The 22,202-nt window shown below is 45.2% G+C and overlaps 1 long non-coding RNA gene across 1 annotated transcript; it reads right to left on the bottom strand.

Annotated features, from left to right (window-relative positions):
- Positions 1–13,113: 13,113 nt before the first annotated feature.
- Positions 13,114–19,774, bottom strand: LOC135173288 (uncharacterized). The gene is made up of 3 exons (XR_010301282.1): positions 19,720–19,774; positions 17,518–19,349; positions 13,114–16,197 (listed from the first exon to the last, which is right to left on the bottom strand). It is a non-coding gene; the product is annotated as an uncharacterized LOC135173288 (long non-coding RNA).
- Positions 19,775–22,202: the final 2,428 nt, after the last annotated feature.

Genomic DNA, 22,202 nt, shown 5'->3' with positions numbered 1-22,202 from the left:
ACAAACCCTGTGAGGAGAGGCTGAGGGAGCTGGGGTTGTTTAGCCTGGAAAAGAGGAGGCTCAGGGGTGGTCTCATTGCTGTCTACAACTACTTGAAAGGAGGCTGTAGCCAGGTGGGAATTGGTCTCTTCTTCCAGGCAGCCAGCAACAGAACAAGGGGACACAGTCTCAAGTTGTGCTGGGGGAAGTACAGGCTGGATGTTAGGAGGAAGTTCTTCACAGAGAAAGTATTTGCCATTGGAATGGGCTGCCCAGGGAGGTGGTGGAGTCACTGTCCCTGGAGGTGTTCAAGAAAGACTGGCTAGGGCTGGGTGATCGGTTGGACTGGATGATCTTGGAGGTCTCTTCCAACCTGGTCGATTCTATGATTCTAAAAGTAAATGGCAAACAGAATTCAATATAGATAGAAAAACATATGGGGAAGAATATGGTTCATGTGTCTCAGGACCTGAACCAATCACTAATCCTCAGTGTGAGATAACCTGTTGCAAAAGGAACAGAAAGCAAAACAGGATGTCTAGCTAAGACATGCAGCTTTATTAGTTAGTTATGCAGTTGTGGTTGCTTTATCATAAATGAAGTTGCTATAGGAAAAGTTCAGCGAAGTGGGACAGAAATGATTGGCTCGGAACTGACTTCCAAGTAAGAATCCCACACTTAGCAGTCTGGCAATCTTCAGCATGGAGAGCAGCAATGTCGTAGGAAGGATACAGGGAGATAGTGAGATGAACCCAGTGGAGGAGGATCAAAATGAGCTTTTTAACAATAGTAGCATCAGTAGAAGCTGGCAGTAACCAGATTCAAGGGACACTAAAGTGTCTGGATCAGCAGAAGTCCTTGCCAGTGCTGTTGGATGACTTACAATGAGTAATTTAATAAACAAATTATCAACTGGTACTAAATTAACTTGGAAACCATTTCTGCCCTGGGAGGCCTCTGAAAGTGGTTATTAAAAAGCAACTAGGGTAGTTTTACACCAGATTACCTTGTTTTTTCCCCTAAATGCTCACTGTCAGTTGCTGTTGTGAAAGAGATGATGGAATAATGTGAAATTTAGTTTGACAGTGCAGGAAATTCACATTTAACTGGATGTACATGGGTATTTCCTTTGCCATTTCCTCATCTTCATCTGCCTCTCCTAAGTATTCAGTCCCATGAAGACCTGCTGCCTGTTCTACAAATGTAGAACTGCTTTTACCAAGTAGTTTATAGTGTTTTTCCACAACTTTAGATAGCTCCTCTAACAAGACTCAACAGCAGTTTTGGCATGGTACCAGGAAGGCAGTTTTACAGAATACAAATGTTAATGTACTATGCCTGTTGAGAGTGAGAGGCCAGTGTAATAATACACATAGAATCACATAATCAGCCAGGTTGGAAGAGACCTCCAAGATCATCCAGTCCAACTACCACCCAGCGCTATCCAATCAACATCTTTATTGATCATCTGGACAAGGGGATCAAGTCCAGCATCAGTAAGTTTGCAGATGACACCCAGCTAGGAGCAGGTGTTGATCTGTTGGAGGGCAGGAGAGCCCTGCAGAGGGACCTAGGCAGGCTGGATAGGTCTGCAGAGACCAATGGGATGAGATTGAACAAGGTGCAAGGTTCTGCACTTTGGCCACAAGAAGCCCAAGCAGTGCTACAGGCTGGGGACAGAGTAGCTGGAAAGCAGCCAGGAAGAAAGGGACCTGGGGGTACTGGCAGATAGTAGGCTGAAGATGAGCCAGCAGTGTGCCCAGGTGGCCAAGAGAGCCAGTGGCATCCTGGCCTGCATCAGGAACAGTGTGGCTAGTAGGACAAGGGAGGTTATTCTTGTCCTGTACTCAGCACTGGCCAGGCCACACCTTGAGTGCTGTGTCCAGTTCTGGGCCCCTCAATTCAAGAGAGATGTTGAGGTGCTGGAAAGTGTCCAGAGAAGGGCAACAAAGCTGGTGAGGGGCCTGGAACACAAACCCTATGAAGAGAGGCTGAGGGAGCTGGGGTTGTTTAGCCTGGAGAAGAGGAGGCTCAGGGGTGACCTCATTGCTGTCCACTACTACCTGAAGGGAGGCTGTAGCCAGGTGGGGGTTGGTCTCTTCTCCCAGGCAACCACAAACAGAACAAGAGGTCACAGCCTCAAGTTGTGCCAGGGGAGGTATAGGCTGGATGTTAGGAGGAAGTTCTTGCCAGAGAGAGTGATTGCCATTGGAATGGGCTGCCCAGGGAGGTGGTGGAGTCACCGTCCCTGGAGGTGTTCAAGCAAAGCCTGGATGAGGCACTTAGTGCCATGGTCTAGTTGATTGTCTAGGGCTGGGTGCTAGGTTGGACTGGATGACCTTGGAGGTCTCTTCCAACCTGGCTGATTCTATGATTCTATGATCAACTAGGCCATGGCACTAAGTGCTTCATCCAGTCTTTTTTTGAACACCTCCAGGGATGGTGACTCCACCACCTCCCTGGGCATCCTCCAAAGTCTTAAACTTACACTTCTGTTTGGTTTCCAGATTTGGAAAATGGGTTTATGTATGAAATTGTTTTAACCTTTTTGTAAACTCGGAGAAGAAAAGCCCAGATACTGAAAACGCAGCCACACATGTGCAAACTGATCTTTTAAGAAGGTAAAATTGCTAATTTAGAATAAAGCAAAGTTAAGCATCTCGTATTTTATCACTGCTGATTACCAGCAAAGGCATCCCCCCCAAAATACAACATGACAAATCTTACAGTTTTACAAATAACAACTGTAGTAAATGATCTTACAACCACAGAATCACAGAACCTTAGATGTTGGAAGGGACCTCCACAGATCATCGAGTCCAATACCCCTGCCAAGGCAGGATCCGCTAGGGTACCTCACACAGGAAGGCATCCAAGCAGTTTTTGAAAGTCTCCAGAGAAGGAGGCTCCACAATCTCTCTGGCAGCCTGTGCCAGTGCTCTGTCACCCTCACTGTAAAGAAGTTTCTGTGTTCCAGTTTGTAGCTGTTGCTCTTTGTCTTATTGCTGCTGACGACCAAAAAGAGACTGGTCCCACCCACTTGACATCCACCCTTCAGATATTTGTACACATTGATAAGATCTTCTCTCAGTCTTCTTTAGACTAAGCAGCCCCAGGTGTCTCAGTCTCTCTTTGTAGCGGAGATGCGCCAGTCCTCCAGTCATCCTCATGGCTCCCTGCTGGACTCTTTCCAGCAGGTCCCTGTCTTTTGAACTGGGGAGCCCAAAACTGGACACAATACTCCAGATGTGGTCTCACTAGGGCAAAGTAGAGGGGGAGAAGAACCTCCTGAGACCTGCTGGACACACTTTCCTGATGCACCCCAGGATGCCATTGGCTCTCTTGGCCACAAGGGCACATTGCTGACCCATGCAGAATTTGCTGTCCACCAGCACTCCAAGGTCTTTCTCCACAGAGCTGCTTTCTGTCAGGGCAGCCCCCAACCTGTACTGGTGCCTGCTGTTATTCCTCCTCAGATGTGGTAGCCTGCACTCGACCATAGTGATCTTCATGTGGTTAGCCTTTGTCCAGCTCTCCAGTCTGTCCAGATCTCACTGGATGGCAGTACAGCCTGATGGGTGTCAGCCACTGTATTGGAAATTAATACTAGTTATGAAGTATGAATATTAATTTCTGTATTAATATTATTTTATTATTAATATTTAGAAAATTTGGGGAAATTCTCTGAGATTCTTTGGACTTTTGGTCAACAAGAAGTAACTGCACAGAATTAAACATCTTAAACAATCAGAACTTGGAAAACAGTAATGTGAAACAGGAAAAATTATAAGAAGCCTTTCTTGGAGGTGCTGGTGACTTTTCCCCATGATCACAGGATATTAGGGTTTGGAAGAGACCCAAGGAGATCACTGAGTCCACCCCCCCTGCCAGACCAGGACCACACAGTCTAGCACACATCCAGACAGGCCTTGAAAGTCTCCAGAGAAGAAGACTCCGCAGCCTCTCTGGGCAGCCTGTTCCAGTGCTCTGTGACCCTTACAGTCAAGAAGTTCCCCCTTGTGTTGAGATAGAACCTCCTGTGCTGCAACTTATACCCATTGCTCCTTGTCCTATCACAGGAAGCAAGTGAGCAGAGCCTGTCCCCCACCTCCTGACCCCCAGCCTTCAGATGTTTATAAACATTTATTAAATCCTCTCTGTCTTCTCCAGACTAAGCAGCACCAGGTCCTTCAGCTTCTCTTCATCAGGCAGTGCTCCAGACCCCTAATCATTCTCGTAGCCCTCCCTTGGACTCTCTTGAGAAGATCCCTGTCTCTCTTAAACTGGGGAGCCCAAAACTGAACAAAGTATTCAAGATGAGGTCTCACCAGGGCAGAGTAGAGGGGAAGGAGAACCTCCTTTGATCTGCTAGGCACACTCTTAATACACTGCAAGATCCCACTGGCCTTCTTGGCCACAAGGGTACACTGCAGTCCCATGGTTAACCAGGGCTCCCAAGTGGGGTTCTCCCAAGTGGGGTTCTCCCAAGGAGACTCTGTCTTGTTGGATGTCGAGGCTTGAATCTTCCTGGCTCCTGGGGAAAGGACGCAGACAATCTCTGACCTTGTTCTCCTGGCTCCTTCTGGATGATCTGTGTACATGTCCATGAATTCTAGGCAGGACCTTCAGGTGCAGAAGGCAGATGTGGTGCAGTCTCAGCATGATGTCACGCTGGCCACACAGGCCGATCGTGTGTAGGCATCCAGGATCTGCTCGTGGTAATTGGTGGCAGTGGAGTTTACCAGGCAAGCAATAAGGCAGTGTGCAATAGCAGCAGGGCTGGGCACAGCAGAGAGAGCACAGCAAAGAGCAGGGAAGCAAAGCAGGGAAGCAAAAGCAGGTTGTTCACCTGCATATCTCCTTTTATCAATGTGGGCCAAGATTAATTGCCCTTTGGACACAAGAACAGCCAATCAGGATGGCAGTTAGCCAAACCTTACCATATTAGGCAAAGCCGCAGGCTCACTTTTCCCTGATTTGGGAAAAGCACAGGCCTTGCACTAGGCAGGCACAAGCTAAATGTGTGTACCTTACACCACAGGGCCCTGGGCAGGCCAGACTCTATGGCTCCAGGTTCTTTTGTGTCCATTTGTGTCCATTTGATACGTAAACATGTATAAGCCTACTTTGGGCCTGTGGGCCCTCCATGACACCAAGTCCGTCGCCACAGGGCTGCTCTCCAGCAGATCACCTCCCAACCTTTACTGGTGCAGTTTATTATTCCTTCCCATGTGCAGGACTCTGCATTTGTCTTGGCATTCAGTACAGCACAAGTACTCACTATGCTTTTGGTCCCTGAGTAAGCCTCCTGTATCAAAGACGCTTTCAAACTCACAATAATGATCCCAGGTTATCATAAAATATTCCAGACAGAGGAGGGAGATGCTGCTAAGATGGTGGGTGTGACCCGCATACACATGACCTGGAGACATTCAGTCTGAGTATCCAGGACTTGCCCAAACTTGTTTTGCTCCTGTGGTAACCAGCTACATACAGTTGGCCCATGTTTTGAATCATAGAGTCAACCACGATGGAAGAGACCTCCAAGATCATCCACTCCAACCTAGCATCCAGCCCTAGCCAGTCAACTAGACCATGGCACTAAGTGCCTCATCCAGGGTTTTCTTGAACACCTCCAGGGACGGTGCCTCCACCACCTCCCTGGGCAGCCCATTCCAATGGCAAATCACTCTCTTTGGAAAGAATTCCCTCCTAACATCCAGCCTAGACTTGCCCTGGCACAACTTGAGACTGTGTCCCTTTGTTCTGTTGCTAGCTGCCTGGGAGAAGAGACCAAGAGAGCCTACAGGAAGGCTGGGGAAGAACTATTTACAAGGACTTGTAATGACAGGATGAGGGGTAATGGGTTTAAACTGGAGGAGGGGAGATTCAAACTAGACGTTAGGAAAGGGTTCTTTACAGTGAGAGTGGTGACACACTGGAACAGGTTGCCCAGGGAGGTTGTGGATGCTCCCTCCCTGGAGGTTTTCCAGTGCCAGGTTGGATGAGGCCTTGAGCAAACTGTTCTAGTGGGAGGTGTCCCTGCCTATGGGGCAAGGGGTTGGAACTGGATGATTCTTGAAGTCCCTTCTAACCTAAACCATTCTATGATTCCTTACAAGGAAAGACTGAGGAAGCTGGGACTCTTTTAACTTGGATAGGATGAGACTGAGGGATGACCTTATGAATATTTATAAATATGTGAAGGGTAAGTGTCTGGAGGATGGAGCCAGGATCTTTTTGATCATACTCAGTGACAAGACAAGGGGCACTGGAACAGGCTGCCAAGGAGCGTTGTGGAGTTTCCCTCTAGAGATATTCAAGACCTATCCAGATGTGATCCAGCGTGATCTGGTATAGGTGGTCCTATTCTTGCAGGAGGATTGGACTGGATGGTCCTTTGAAGTGCCTTCCAGCCTGACAGTCTGTGATTCTGTGAAACTGAATTGCATATATGCTGAAAAGTCTTCATGTGCAGAATCTGCCACATCTTTTTGACACCTTCTGCTGGCAAGAATGCCCAGTGGAGTAGGCTGCCAGGAAAGAAAAAGGAGTAAATTCTTCTGGAGATACAAATGGCGAACAGGAAGGAGCTTGGAGCTAATAAAACAGTTACTCTTAAGTCTCTTTGATCCTGCAGAGACCATTTTTTAATTGCATGTGGGTAATAAGCATCATTTACAGATACATCTTGATCACCTGGGATTCTTCTCAAATGTGTCTCCTTTCCCTGTTTGCACCATAGATCCCACTTGTTCTGGGCACTGTAAGGGAACTTTCTATGAAGTCAGAGCAAAGGGGAAGATCACCAACTACTAAAGCACAGCCAGACAGCACTAGAAAACTGACTCACCGAGCAGCCCCTCGATGTTTTTCACATGATGGCTCCTCACTCAGAAAAATGTGTAACATGTGGCTTCACTCTCACTTCCAAGACATCTTTCAGAAGCTCTGTCTGCTCTGCTTCACACGCCTGTGATGTTTCCAGTCACTATTATACCTTCTAGTTCACAAGCACAAGGTGAGGAAAAAATGCATTTGTTCATTGAATTGTCTTCAGCAATCTTTGTGCACAAGCAGAGAAAGTCCTCTATAGTGCTTTGTAATGAAGGCATTTACTACAGGGTGCAAATGTTATACAAACAGGATCTCAGCATGCCTTATCTTAGAACTGAACACAGCTGACAAGCACTGATAAAACCCCTACTTTTAAAAAAAACCCACATTTGCACACAAACAAACCACAAAGGCTGCAAAACTCCCCTGCTTTGTCACAATAGGTCTCACAAGTCAACAAGCTGAAAAAAACCACCTCCATTTCACTGCTTAATCCTTCCTTATGCTCATCTTCTTCATCCCTCATGGATAAGTTTAAGTAACTGAGCTGGTAGACATCCTACCTGCCACCCAAGCAACACAGACTGGAATTAACTTTTAAATCAGGGTTGAAGTCTCCCAGTTACTTTTAAGACAAATTGGTCTGTGAACAAGTGTACTTGATGCTAACTGAATACTTAGTTTTCCAGGGTCTAAGCTGGATTTGGGTTTTGTGTTGGGTTTTGGGTTTTTTTTTTTTGTTGTGGTTTGGGTTTTTTTTGTTGTTGTTGTTGTTAATGTCTTGCTGCATTTTGTAGTTATTTAGGGTAGCTACTGATAGCTACTGTTTGTTCTTCTGAATGTTTACAGTGGCAGAAAGAAAATGAGGGGAAAAAACCTCCAAACTGTAACTTCCTCGAATGTACTGGCAATTCATAAGGAACAGTATAATTCACCTCCCTATTTACATTTTGCTGTTTCCATTTAACCTTTTCCAAACTTTGGTTTAAATCTCCCGTCTGCCAGTGTAAATCCATTACTCCTCGTCCTGTCATTACAAGACCTTATAAATAGTCCCTCCCCAGCCTTCCTGTAGGCTCCCTTCAGATCACAGTATCACAGTATTATCAAGGGTTGGAAGAGACCTCACAGATCATCAAGTCCAACCCTTTACCACAGAGCCCAAGCCTAGACTATGGCACCAAGTGCCACGTCCAACCTTGCCTTGAACAGCCCCATGGAAGGCGACTCCACCACCTCCCCAGGCAGCCCATTCCAGTGCCCAATGACTCTCTCAGTGAAGAACTTTCTCCTCACCTCGACCCTAAATTTACCCTGGCGCAGCCTGAGGCTGTGTCCTCTCGTTCTGGTGCTGGCCACCTGAGAGAAGAGAGCAACCTCCTCCTGGCCACAGCCACCCCTCAGGTAGTTGTAGACAGCAATAAGGTCACCCCTGAGCCTCCTCTTCTCCAGGCTAAACAATCCCAGCTCCCTCAGCCTCTCCTCGTAGGGCTGTGCTCAAGGCCTCTCACCAGCCTCGTCGCTCTTCTCTGGACATGCTCAAGCATCTCAATGTCCCTCCTAAACTGGAGGGCCCAGAACTGAACACAGTACTCAAGGTGTGGTCTAACCAGTGCAGAGTACAGGGGCAGAATGACCTCCCTGCTCCTGCTGACCACACCATTCCTGATGCACCATTCCTGAAAACTGTAGTGTCTGAAGCCGCTCAGTTCTGACAATCCCTTACTGTAGCAGTTGGGCCACCACAGAAGACTTCTAGCTGAATTTTTTTGTACTGCATTTTACACTTCTCAGGTGCAGTATCAGAAACAGTAGTTGTCATTCTAGTTTCAAACTGTCCTTCCAGAGGTATCCAGCATACTATGGTATAACTACTGGTAGTAGAACACGGACTTACAAATTCAACACCTTATCAACTGTGAAGAGCAGAAATGCCATGCTCCTTGTCATGTAAGTGAGTAATGTCAGGCACAGAAAGAGAATCTTCTGGATTCTGGTCCTTTGCCTTAAATGTCAAACCCTAGCTTCCCTTCAGCAGTTTGCCCCAGGCAAACGTCTATCATTTGATGTTTGAATGACACTGAGCAACTGGCTTGAGGTTACACACTTTGTGAAGAAGTATCATTAGAGGATGATCTGCTTGGTGAATTCTGTCTTCTCACTGCTGTCACTCTCTAGTTGGTTGGTCTGAAATAACACCCCCAAAATAAAAAGGTATTAAACAGGTGGGGTGGAAGTGGACTAAAGAATGGCTTCTTCGGGTTGCAACAAATGTATGCAATTGTACCTTATCAAGGCTGGTATGCTCCAAATTAGGAATTCAGCCACCTTTCTTTACCATAATATTATGCTCCGGTCCAGTTTCACCCTCTTTGTAGGTGCAAACAATGACATTGATGACATCATTGGCATTTTCCACAATACACCCAAACATCTGATAAAGCTTCTCAGGCTCGATTTCAGCAAAGCACTAACCTTTCTGTTCATCATCAGTACTAGTTTGGTAACCTCAGCAATAGCCTGCCACAGAACAGCCCCCCTGTATGCACACAGCCCTTATAAAAATACAAGCACAATTAAAACACTATTTATGTGGGCAAGGTCTCTGATCTTCTTTGTACTGCAGACTGAGAAATTCAAACTGGGAGCCTGGTAGTAGTCTAAGCACTCCCTGAGTGGTCATTCATTATTCAGTTGCATGCACTGCTCCATTTTTCCAGGTGGAGGAGTTGCTAAGCAAGAGAGCAACTGGAATGTAATGAGCTTTACCTTGGCAGGTGAAAGGACTTAAAAGTGTGTAAGAGTTAAAGGACAGGCTAGGGATGGTGCCATTGTTGTGTTACTAGAGGCCACTTGACCAAGAAGAGGAAATCCATGAGGCCTTGTCCAGACAGCTTAAAGCAGTCTCACAATCACATGCCCTGATATCAATGGGCGACTTCAACCACCCTAGTATTTGCTAGGAACACAGCATGGCACAAACAGTTCAGGAGGTTCCTGCAGTGCAGTGATGGCAATTTTTTGACACAGGTGGTGGAGGGCTCTATGAGGAGGGACATGCTGCTGGGACTTGTGCTAATGAAGAAAGTAGGTCTGGATGGAGATGTAGAGGTTATGGGCAGCCTTCTCTGAAGTGACTATGAAATGATGAAGTTCAGGGTCATGTAAGGAAGTAGCAGGGTAGCAAATAGGGTTGCAACCCTGGACTTCAGGAGAGACAATTCTAACATTTGGAGACACCTTTTTGGAGGAATCTCCTGTGTTAGAGTTCCAGAAGTAAAGGGGGCAAAGAGCAATGGTTAACAATGAGGTGCATTGAGAGTGGCCAGCAGATGGAGGGAGGTCCTCATCCCTTTCCACTCTGCCCCGGTCAGGCTGCAACTGGAGTACTCTGTCCAGGTCTAGGAGATAATGAAGAGGAGGTGGAGTTCTTCTCAGTGGTGCCCACTGGTAGGGTAAGGGGCAACAGGTACAAAGTAGAACACAGAAGGTTTCACTTGAACTTATGGAGAAGCTTCTTTCCTTTGAGGGTGACATAGCACTGGAACAGGGTGATCAGTACCGCTGCAGAATTTCCCTCTCTGGAGTCTTTCAAAACCCACCTGGATGTGCCCCAGTGCAACTTGATTTAGGCAAACCTGAGTTTGCAGGGGCATGGAACTAGATAATCTCCAGTGGTCTTTTCTAACCTCTAACATCCTTTGATTCAGTAATTCTGTGATTATACTGAAGGAGGAGAAGAGCGACAGGTAGCTTCACTCTCTGATACTTTACTGAAAGATTTACTTTACTTTACTCAGTTACTCCATATTCAACCCACAAGCTGGATACAAAGTGGATACTATCGTCTAAGATAAAGGAAAGGCCATGGGCCAAGACTGCAAAGCAGAACTCATACCACCAGAAGTTATATTTTCAAAGAAAGAAGTGTCATCCATCACTCATGTTTTGGTTTTTTGGTTGGCTTCGTATTTTTTTCCTAAGGTGAAGAAAATAAAACACACTGAGGTCTTTCTTACTAGAATGTATAGAATTATAGAATCAACCAGGTTGGAAAAGACCTCCAAGATCATCCAGGCCAACCTAGCACCCAGCCCTATCCAGGCAACTAGACCATGGCACTAAGTGCCTCATCCAGGCTTTTCTTGAACGCCTCCATCAACAGCGACTCCACCACCTCCCTGGGCAGTCCATTCCAAAGGCAAATCACTCTCTCTGGCAACAACTTCCTCCTAACATCCAGCCTAGACCTTCCCTGGTGCAACTTGAGGCTGTGATCTCATGTTCTGTTGCTGGCTGCCTGGGAGAAGAGACCAACCCCCACCTGGCTACACCCCCCCTTCAGGTAGTTGTAGACAGCAATGAGGTCACCCCTGAGCCTCCTCTTCTTCAGGCTACACACCCCCAGCTCCCTCAGCCTCTCCTCATAGGGTTTGTGTTTCAGGCCCCTCACCATCTTCATTGCCCTTCTCTGGACACATTCCAGCACCTCAACATCTCTCTTGAATTGAGGGGCCCAGAACTGGACACAGCACTCAAGGTGTGGTCTGACCAGTGCTGAGTACAGGGCAAGAATAACCTCCCTTGTCCTACTGGCCACACTGTTCCTGATGCAGGCCAGGATGCCATTGGCTCTCTTAGCCACCTGGGCACACTGCTGGCTCATCTTCAGCCTACTATCTATCAGTACCCCCAGGTCCCTTTCTTCCTGGCTGCTCTCCAGCTATTGTGTCCCCAGCCTGTAGCACTGCTTGGGCTTCTTGTGGCCAAAGTGCAGAACCCTGCACCTTGTTCAATCTCATCCCATTGGTCTCTGCAGACCTATCCAGCCTGTTCAGGTCCCTCTGCAGGGCTCTCCTGCCTTCCAACAGATCAACAGTTGCTCCTAGCTGGGTGCCATCTGCGAATTTACTGATGCTGGACTCAATCCTCTCGTTCAGATCATCAATAAAGATATTGAACAGGACTGTGCCCAGTACTGATCCTTGGTGACCACCACTAGTGACAGCTGCCAACTGGATGTGGCATCATTTACCACCACTCTCAGGACCTGGCCCTCCAGAGTGAATCTGTCCAAGCCATGAGCTGCCAGCTTTACCAGGAGCTTCTTGTGGCAGATGGTGTCAACGGCTTTGCTGAAGTTCAGGTTTGGGTCCTGATGGTTTCATAGAATCAACCAGGTTGGAAGAGATCTCCAAGATCATCCAGTCCAACCTAGCACCCAGCCCTATCCAGGCAACTAGACCATGGCACTAAGTGCCTCATCCAGGCTTTTCTTGAACACCTCCAGGGACGGTGCCTCCACCACCTCCCTGGGCAGCCCATTCCAATGGCAAATCACTCTCTCTGGCAACAACTTCCTCCTAACATCCAGCCTATACTTTCCCCTGCACAACTTGAGACTGTGTCCCCTTGTTCTGTTTGTGGTTGCCTGGGAGAAGAGGCCAACCCCCACCTGGCTACAGCCTCCATTCAGGTAGTTGTAGACAGCAATGAGGTCACCCCTGAGCCTCCTCTTCTCCAGGCTAAACAACCCCAGCTCCCTCAGCCTCTCTTCATAGGGTTTGTGTTCCAGGCCCCTCACCAGCTTTGTTGCCCTTCTCTGGACACGCTCAAGCACCTCAACATCTCTCTTGAATTGAGGGGCCCAGAACTGGACACAGCACTCAAGGTGTGGCCTGACCAGTGCTGAGTAAAGGGCAAGAATAACTTCCCTTGTCCTACTGGCCACACTGTTCCTGATCCAGGCCAGGATGCCATTGGCTCTCTTAGCCACCTGGGCACACTGCTGGCTCATCTTCAGCCTACTATCTATCAGTACCCCCAGGTCCCTTTCTGCCTGGCTGCTTTCCAGCCACTCTGTCCCCAGCCTGTAGTGCTGCTTGGGGTTATTGTGGCCGAAGTGCAGAACCCTGCACTTGGCCTTGTTAAATCTCATCCCGTTGGCCTCTGCCCACCCATTCAGCCTGTCTAGGTCCCTCTGCAGGGCTCTCCTACCTTCTAACAGATCAACACCTGCTCCCAGCTTGGTGTCATCTGCAAACTTACTGATGCTGGACTCAATCCCCTCATCCAGATCATCAATAAAGATGTTGAACAGGACTGAGCCCAGCACTGATCCTTAGGGAACACCACTAGTGACAGCTGCCAACTGGATGTGGCACCATTCACCACCACTCTCTGGGCTCTGCCATCCAGCCAGTTCTTGATCCAGCACAGAGTGAATCTGTCCAAACCATGAGCTGCCAGCTTGGCCAGGAGCTTCTTGTGGCTTCTTGGGTCCCCACACTTTGTTAATCACCCAGGCCAGACTCAGCCAGCTCTGGGAATTTGAATGAAGCTTATATTTACAGCTTAGCACAATACACAAGCAGATATTTACAGTATATACAGTTATATACAGAAATACACAAGGTAAAAGGTAATACAGAAACATAACAGCCCTCCCAGAAACCTGAGTTCCCAGGAGGGCCCTACAACTGCCCTTCCCCCTTCTCCCACCCCTCCACCTTACCCCAGAGGTTGCCTTGTGCCCAAGGAAGAGTGGAGCATGGGCCAGGGAGGTTAGGAAGCAGGTGTATTAATCAAGTTACATTAAAGAAGAATGCAGCCAACAGCCCGGACAGAGAGTGACTCCCTTATCTACGTTTGGATTCTTGCTCTTATACCTCTCAGCAAGCCTATGAGTGAAGAAGACATCAGCACTGTTTCCCTTTCACAGCCTGTAATGTAGTTCTTCTCACCAAAACATTCTAGCCAGCTTCAAGCTAGCAGAGTAGACTACATCCACTGCCTTCCCCACATTCACCAGGCAGGTAACCTGATCATAAAAGGAGATCAGGTTGGTCAGGCAGAACCTGCCCTTCCTAAACCCCTGCTGGCTGGGCCTGATCCCTTGACCATTCTGAAGGTGCTTTGTGATGGCACTCAAGATGACCTGTTCTACGACCTTGCCTGGCACTGAGGTCAGGCTAAAGGGCATGCTTACTTGAAACACAGTGAAACACAGAAAGAACACCATCAGTGATGCAAAGAGCTGCTGTAATTTCAGAGAACTCAGTGTGTTCCAGAGTATTAAGTTAATAAGAAAACTTAGACTATTCCCTATGCTGTTTAATGATGGCCTAGTCATTGTCTGTGAGATCATAACACATACAAATTGCCCTGTAAGAAAAGACAATTAATTTTAATACTTTCATAACATTTCATATTTCACTGATTTTGAAACTCGCATTGGTCATGCAACTATACCTGCCCTGTTGCAGGGACAATATTTCTTTACACACTTAAACAGGTAGATACTTCAACTTTTGAAGTTCTTATGACCTAAAATACTGATTTGAGTGCAATAAGTTTTTATTCTTATTCAAAACCAACACCTCAAGATAGCAGTCACTGCATAACATCACTGTCAGAAACTTGTGCAGTTATGCTCCAAATCACTCTACAATTTGTTAACTTTGCAGCTGCAGGCATTAAAGGTAAAACCCCAAAACTACCCACCACAGGAGGCAGAGACTATTATTCAGTAAGCAACCCAGTAAAAATGAAGATTACTACTAAGAATCTTTCTTAAAACATCTTTCTCTGTAGTGAGAAGCAGGTAAAAATGGTCATTAGATACCACTTAAAAGCTCTATTCCAATGCTGCCCAGACTGCACTCCAAAGACTGTGAATTTCTGGAATGCAGAGCTTGCTCTAAAAGGATCTGACAATATGCAAGGCTTTTAGCAAATCGTTTTTCTGTCTTCAGATGAAAAAGAAAGGATGCGATTACCTAAGTGAAACCATTTGAGTAAATACTTAGGCTACAGTGACACCATTCAAGTTAGGGCTGAGTACACTGCATTAGTTTTCCAAGGAGGACCACTGATCAGGGGCTTTACTGCTTAAAGCTTGTTACTTTGTATAAACAATGCATGCCGAGATAGAGACTACAGCCTTGAAGAAAGTATGAAAGATTGATGATGCCTGGAAATTTCTGAAGTAAAATTTAAAGCTGCGAGAAGACACCAAGGACTTCAAGTCCTAAAGAAACAAGATCCTGTCTACAGAAGAAACCTTTATCAGCAAATTGTGAAGATGTCAAACTGTTGCTAATGTTCCTGATCAGTAAACTTTACTCATTAACACATTAACACACTCTCTTGAGCTGAGACATTCCTTGTCTTCAAGACCACCTCTCTCAGATCACACCTTATTAATTTTGCAGATACTCCTGTGTTAATTGAAGGTGAACAAGCTGTAAACCAACAAAGAGGCAGAAAAATAACACATACACATAGGCAGGAGGAGTATGTTAGTCAGACTTCCACAAATGTGTGACACTATAATCAGTTTGAACTATGTGTGATACCACCTAGCTCCTGCCTCTGCAAATATGAGGTCGGTAAAAACACCCCTGCTTTGCGTGTGTACCAGTGTGCTGCATACCAGGTGAATGAACCTGCTTCTGGGACAAATTCCTATCTAGATTTGATTGTGATACACCTTTTTTGTTCATCTTTCCATATGTCTGTGAATTGCATTTCTCCAGCTGCAGCTGAAGTTATGATGTCTGCTTTGCACACCTTGACAGGAGTCTGACAAGGTTCATGTGCCATGATCAACATGAGCAATCACAGACCTATGGCTATTATTTGACTTCTTGCACATGATTGCTTTCATCTGGTCTACTGTGAAATTCACCAGAGAAGAATAACAAAAAAAATAAAACCAGATATTGCATCCTTTTACTAAAGAAAAAACAAAGTCACTCATACTTTTAAGCTTAGTTTTACAAAAAAATAATTCTGTGATGTATCTGTAGGTATGAAGAGTGGAGGTACAACTTAAAATACAGTTCAGAATTTGTATCACAAAATGTCAGCTACTGTAAAAATGAAGAATCCACCTGTGGAGACAGAACAGCTCATCTCTGTCAAATGTTAAGGGAGAGTCAGCGCACACAGGCGGAACCTGCAAGGTGCAGGTTCTGCATGTATCTCTCCTCCCACTGATGACTCTTACTTTGCCGTCTTCCTCCCACACCTGCCCTCTGTCTCTCAGGGCTTTTCAGGTGAGCTGCGTTTCTTGGGTTTCAGAGGAGGGTGGGTCTCAATCCTTGTGCAATTAGCAGGCCAGCTCTAGGACATGGTGGTCTAGCTCAGTGAAAATATTCTTTCTTTCAATTAGCATAAAAAAAAGTAATCTTGACCCTCAGAAGACCTAATGATTATCTATTAAACACATGACAACTTAGGAAAGGAGGATGAGATCTTACTAATCTCTGTCTGTTTCATTCTGTACCTGTAGGTCACAGGAGTGTAGTTAACGTGGTTATTTTTGCAAATCCCTTTAATGCATAAAGTGCCTCACAAGGATGTAGAAAAAAAGTAGAACTGTGAGAAAAAAAAACAGGGAGTGTTAAACAAACAACACACAAAAAACACATACCACGTCAATAATTTATATTAGTTGCTCAAATTAAGAAAAAAAGGCCGTAAGAAACACTTCAATAGGTTCCACATCTGTGTTTGAATTGTAAATGACACAGAAATAAGGGGACATACGTATCTATTGCAACACCAACAAGGGTTCTCAATGAGGAACCTGAGCCTAAAAGAATCATAGAATCAACCAGGTTGGAAGAGACCTCCAAGATCATCCAGTCCAATCTATCACCCAGCCCTATCCAGTCAACTAGACCATGGCACAGAGTGCCTCATCCAGTCTTTAAGAAAAAGAAACCCACAATGATCCAGTCCAGCTCAAAATACACGTAGGAGACAAAATATGAGATTTGTTTTACATGAACAGATACACTTCTGACTTATGTCTTATTACTGCATATTCTAACTTCTTATCATCAGTTCAACTTCATCACACATTGTCTCATGAAAGTGGTTCTTTTTATAAAGAGGAATACTTCTAAATCTCAACTTTCTTTTTAGAGATGATAAATACCCAAACTAAGCAACATCCTGGCCTCTTTCTCCCAGAAGTATTATCTCCCCAGTCTCCCCTACATTTAACCTAACCCTAATTCAAAGTCTGCAATGGAGAAACCAACTCACCTCCTTATTTTTGTCTGTCGTGGAACTCTCCATGACATTGCCTAAGGAAAATTTAGTACACACAAGAAAAAATTCAGAGTATGCTTGCAGTTGTGTCAGTGACCTACCTCAAATGAAGGCACTTCATTTGTAAATTTGTTCTGTTAGGTTACTCTTCAGTTTAATAAAAAAAACACTATGATACTTACTTTGTAACACATTCTAGGCATCTAAACTCTCATTCTGAGCCGAATATATGTACTTCTTCTAAGGTATCATCATCATCATCATCATCATCATCATGAGGGTTGGAAGAGACCTCACAGATCATCAAGTCATCAAGTCCTGAAATATTTCTTGCTTTTCCATTTACAGAAAACACCACCACTACTTTTCTTGCCTACTTTCTTAATTTTCAGTTTTTAAACTGTGCTGTGCTAGAAGAAATAAAAATCAGTATTCTTAGTAAGATGTATAGTGATAGGGCTGCTCTACACAGACCTATTTAATAACCTAAATAAACAATTAACTGTTGAAAAATGTACCTACGTGGTCTTTATATTTGCTAATTATATTTTCTTAAGGGAAAAAGTGAAACTTACTCATGATAAATATTTAACCAGCAGAGACATCACATTTTGAACCAAAACCTCCAAGTATTTTTACCTCCAAGTTTCCAATCAGTTTATATACACAAGCTACATTATAGCTTTCTTTTGGAGCAAGGAGCAGAGATGACCATAATAGTTCACTTCTTCCTCCTGTTTTAAGCATATGGGCCTCTGGTGCACATTCAGTTAGTTATCTTTATGCTGGTTTTCTCCCAACAGGCCTTGCTGTTCTCCAGTGGACTGTTCAAGCTATTCATATAATCTGAAAAAGGATGGTATTTGAGTTGTAAAAACCTTGCTTTCTGCCTAAAAAATACTAAAGTCTTACTCTCCATCTGGGATATTTATATCCCACTGTTACAAATGTAGAATAAAAACGGATACACAGAGTCATCGTTACACAAGAGAGGTTAGTTTTATGGGTTTACTTACTTGGTGTTTCCCTAAGTCAACATACTGCTGTAACTACTATTTCAACAATGGTTGCACTCAAAAATCTTAAAGATCTTTTCCAACCAAAATGATTCTAAGATCCTAGGAATCTATTAGCTTGTGAAGGACCTGAAGCAACTTGTGTTTAAGGCGGAAAGGAATCGCAACAGAAGCACAATGGAAGAGCATGGGGAGGCAGCACTGGGGGAGGTGTGGGATATGGCAAAGAAAACCTACAACAAAATTTAAGACATCAGACAGACTTTGGAACCTTAAGTTCTACAATATCCTACCTCAAAAGTAGTCATGACAGTCTAGGAGGCAAAGAGGCAGACTTCCATTAAGTGACATCAAAGCTTCTGCTGGTGAGTCCCAAGACAAGCTAATGCCAACACTAACATGTTTTTATTTCAAACATTTCATCCTTCTGCTCAATTACAAGACTGCATCCCTTCTGATAAACTGGAAGTCCAGTGTGTTAGGTATTGATGAATTAGTACTTTCTGCCAGGTCTACAACAGTATAGCACACCTGAGTATGAAGCTTTCAGGTATACAAAGTTAATACTGACTGACAAGTTTAGGTAAGTGGTACTTCTTTATTAGTTTGGTTCATCCCTTGGCCTAAATGAGTATTCTTAAGGGCTTAACCTTGCTGGCTCACTTTTAATTCACTTTGTTATATCACAGCAGCTGTTCTTGTTTATATAACTGTGTAAACCATTCTTACTTTCTGCTAATTAACCTGTTAATAAAATACGGTATATTAGAAAAGACAAAGAGCTCGATTCATGTATTAATATTAATGTCTTACCAAGCCTTCTGGCAGAAACCCCAGGATCACGTATTAATAAATGATACCCCCTTTCAAACATTTTATTTATAATTTCATTTAAACAAATGCTAAAACGGTTACCATATGTGCTCTCCTGTATCAGAGAGAAAGGCATATTTTTTGGTCATAAACACAACTGAAAACACAAAGCCTGATTAAAAATTAATATAAGTTTTAATTTTAAATGGTTTTCATTAAAAAGCTGTTTGTTACTAACTTTCTGTTCCACTGTGGCAGACTGTAACCGGATCCGTTTTCTTGCTGTGGAATGCCTCCCGCACAGAGGTGAAGGTCTTCCATGTGCAATAGCATGCAAAAAATGAAGATGAAAGCAGTGCTTGTAGAAAGGAGAAACACTAACTTTTAATCACAAATGGAACATTACCTCTGTTAAAACTTTCAAGTTTCATGACCAATGCTTTCAGAAGATGACCTTGCTCCTTTTAACTACTGCATTACAACACCTGGGTTGCCCATACTGCAGAATTGCTCATCCCTGGCTATCAGCAACACTTCCAGAGCAGACTTGCCTTCCTCTCTGGCACGACAATTCTTCTTAAAGATGTTAAAATTCTCATTGTGGTGAACAAATTACATAGCTTAAATTCTGAGACACATATTCTAAAACCAAATTAAAACACTCACTGAAGCTGACACAGGTAACTAGAACGTCCATTTCATTAAACAACAGTAATTATACAATGAAATATCACAAGAATAAATAGCAAGGGAAAAAAAAAAAAGAGTTCCAATAGCATTAATTATGAAGAAACGAAAAGACGTTCAAGCATCTGTTCATCACAGAAACAAGCTGGCAAATTCTGACTGACTAAATTAAAAAGAGACCGAAAACAGAAGAAACACGTCACCAGAGCTGCAGTAATTTAAAGTAACGGGGCAGGCTTGCTAAAGGGAAAAATAAATTAAACGCCAAACAATCCACTCTGCAGTGTTTCTAACAGATTGATTTCCCTGAGGAAATGCTGCTGACCCGATTCAGGTCAGACGACTCTTCCTCAGGATTAGCGTAGCGCAGCACCGCATACACACCCGTACGTGCAGCCTCTCCCAAGCTTCACTGGCAGCAATGCTTTTATCTCCGTAACGCGGTTTAACCTTAAAGCTTTTATTTGAATTCATTACCCATACTGGTGGGAAAACGCACAGAAACGCTCGAGTACGTGACCTACGATGATGAGGTGCACTCTCTACACCTGAAGAAGAAAATAGAGAAGCTTCGGCATCCTTCTTACCCATTCACCCGGCACTTTTCTAATTAAAGTGGGTAAAATCGAATTTTGATAAAGCTCAGCCGTGCCGAAAAGGGTCGCGGCCAGACACCGCTTCAGGGGTATCATGCTCCGGACGCCTCCCCGGACTCGTGTCAGCCCTGGTAGGGTGGCAGTCGCCTCTTCCCTTCCTTGGCCGACATGGAGGGCTGATAAAGGATAAGAAGAAACTCCTCAAAAGTATCATGCTCCGGCGAGGGCCAGTTGGGCAGCTCCGACCCGCCACCTCTTTCCCAGCCCGCTGCGCCTGGCGGGCAATGTGGGAAAGATGGCGGCCGTGCCCCCCACCTCCAACAATGCCCTCTACTGAAAGCAGGCTGAACCTGGCCGCCTTGCAGCACGTTTCGGGTCGGTGGCTTGGCCTCCTCCCCGAGGGAGCACTCACCATCGTGGTGGATGGCTCCACGTCCCTCCTGCCGCTATCTCGGCCGGGCTGTGGGAGGCGGGAATGAGCCGAGATCAGCTGCTGCCAAGCCCTAGTATTTCTCCCGCTTCCCCCACCGAGCACTCCTCAAATCGGCTTGTCCCCGAGGTGTGCTGCGAGGCGGACGGGCGCAGCTCACGCCGGCGGAACCGCGGCGGGAAAGGATTGTGTCTGTCCCGCTCTTGGTGGCCGCTTGTTCCCGCTGCGACCTTTTCCCGGAGGTGAGCTGACTGCCCCCGCTGCGAGTCTCTCCGGAGCTCTTTCAGAGCGATGGCCCTAATACCTGTCGCCGCCATACACCCCCAGCCGACATTGCCTGGCTCTCAGGAGGGGCGGCGGGTGCTGGACGGGAGGGAAGCTCGGGAGGGCGCTGGGAGGTGGCAGTAGGTTGGCCGGTGGCGGCCTTATGGTGTCCCTATATGTTCATTAATCTTCCCGTGGCTGTAAACTCCACGTTACTGCATGCTGTCTGGAGAGGAAGGGCAGTGCCGCCTCTGTCCGCCGCGTCCATCCTCCGTCCCCGTCAGCTCTTAGGGAGTCGTTAGGTGGAGCCCGGCCCCTTCGCCTCAGCGAGACCAGCGGGCGGGAAGCCGGGGCGGCCGTGGTGTTCGCTGGTCTGCTACTCCGAGGACATCCTGGCAGGTTTTCCTTCTGAGGATGGTTTGACCGCTGGCTTCGAAGAGGTAATCAGGTTCGGTGCCATAGCCTCATTTTAGTTACTTTTAAAAATAGGTTAAATGACTGATCGGTGACTTGTTGGAATGCGAAGATGACATCGCATCCCTTTAAAAATAACCTGCTGTCACGAAAGACACTTAAGCAATAACAGCACTTCACGTTTTTAATACAGACTTCCACCCGAAAATGTCATTCCGAAATATTAGGTAATTAATTTGTCATGCTCAGTGTGAGCACATGAATGTCTTCACTGAAAGCACCAACTTCTGGAATCAAACTGAAGGAAAACTTTACCTAGTATGGTTCCTAAGTTGTGAAGATCACAAAACTCCCTGGAGGTGGTCTGAAAGAGATGGGGATGTGTTGCTGGCAGACATAGTTTGATGGACTTGATCTTTTCCAAATAAAAATATGATTACGTTTTATATAAAAGCACTGTAGATGAAATAAACAGAAATCTTCCAGCCTCAGAGGTGGAAAAATACTGTCCTGTTAATTTCAACAGAGCTTCTGCCCAAAGAGGACTTGAAGGATTTTACTCAATTAGATAATGTTTAGTACAATCAAATACGTTTAAGATCTCAAAATAGCAAGAGTAAGCAGTCGGAAAGGAGTAGAATGTGGTAATGTCATTAGGAAATTCTGTCTTGCAGGTTTGGTTTTTTTTGTTGTTGTTGTTGTTTTTTTTTTTTTTTTTTTTTTTTTTTTTTTTTTTTTTTTTGTCAAACAGCAATTTATGTGGTCATATATACGTAGCAGGAGTTCGGAATCCCATGTTGCCTCAAAGACATTGTTTATTTTGTTAAAGAGCAGATACTAGTTATACCGTACTCTTCAAAGCAGTAGTATAACAGAGAAAAAGCTAAATCTGAGAGCTCATCAAATTCACTGTGAACCAAATGTGTTGCTGCCTTGTCAGTACCTGTATTTTAAACAAAACTATGTAGTTGGCTGAAGTGCTGTGCTTGGCTAAGAAAAAAAAAAAAAAACAGCAAAGGATCAGAGTCTCTTGCCACTTCACAGTGCTGTTTTATTAATCTGTTTCCCATGAACTAAAGGAAACGTGCGTCAGATGCTTCACTG

Source organism: Pogoniulus pusillus, chromosome Z (assembly GCF_015220805.1).
Source record: "Pogoniulus pusillus isolate bPogPus1 chromosome Z, bPogPus1.pri, whole genome shotgun sequence".
Classification (NCBI taxonomy): Eukaryota; Metazoa; Chordata; class Aves; order Piciformes; family Lybiidae; genus Pogoniulus; species Pogoniulus pusillus.
Note: the sequence above shows the minus strand (reverse complement) of the source record. Positions and strands in the feature narration are given on the sequence as shown.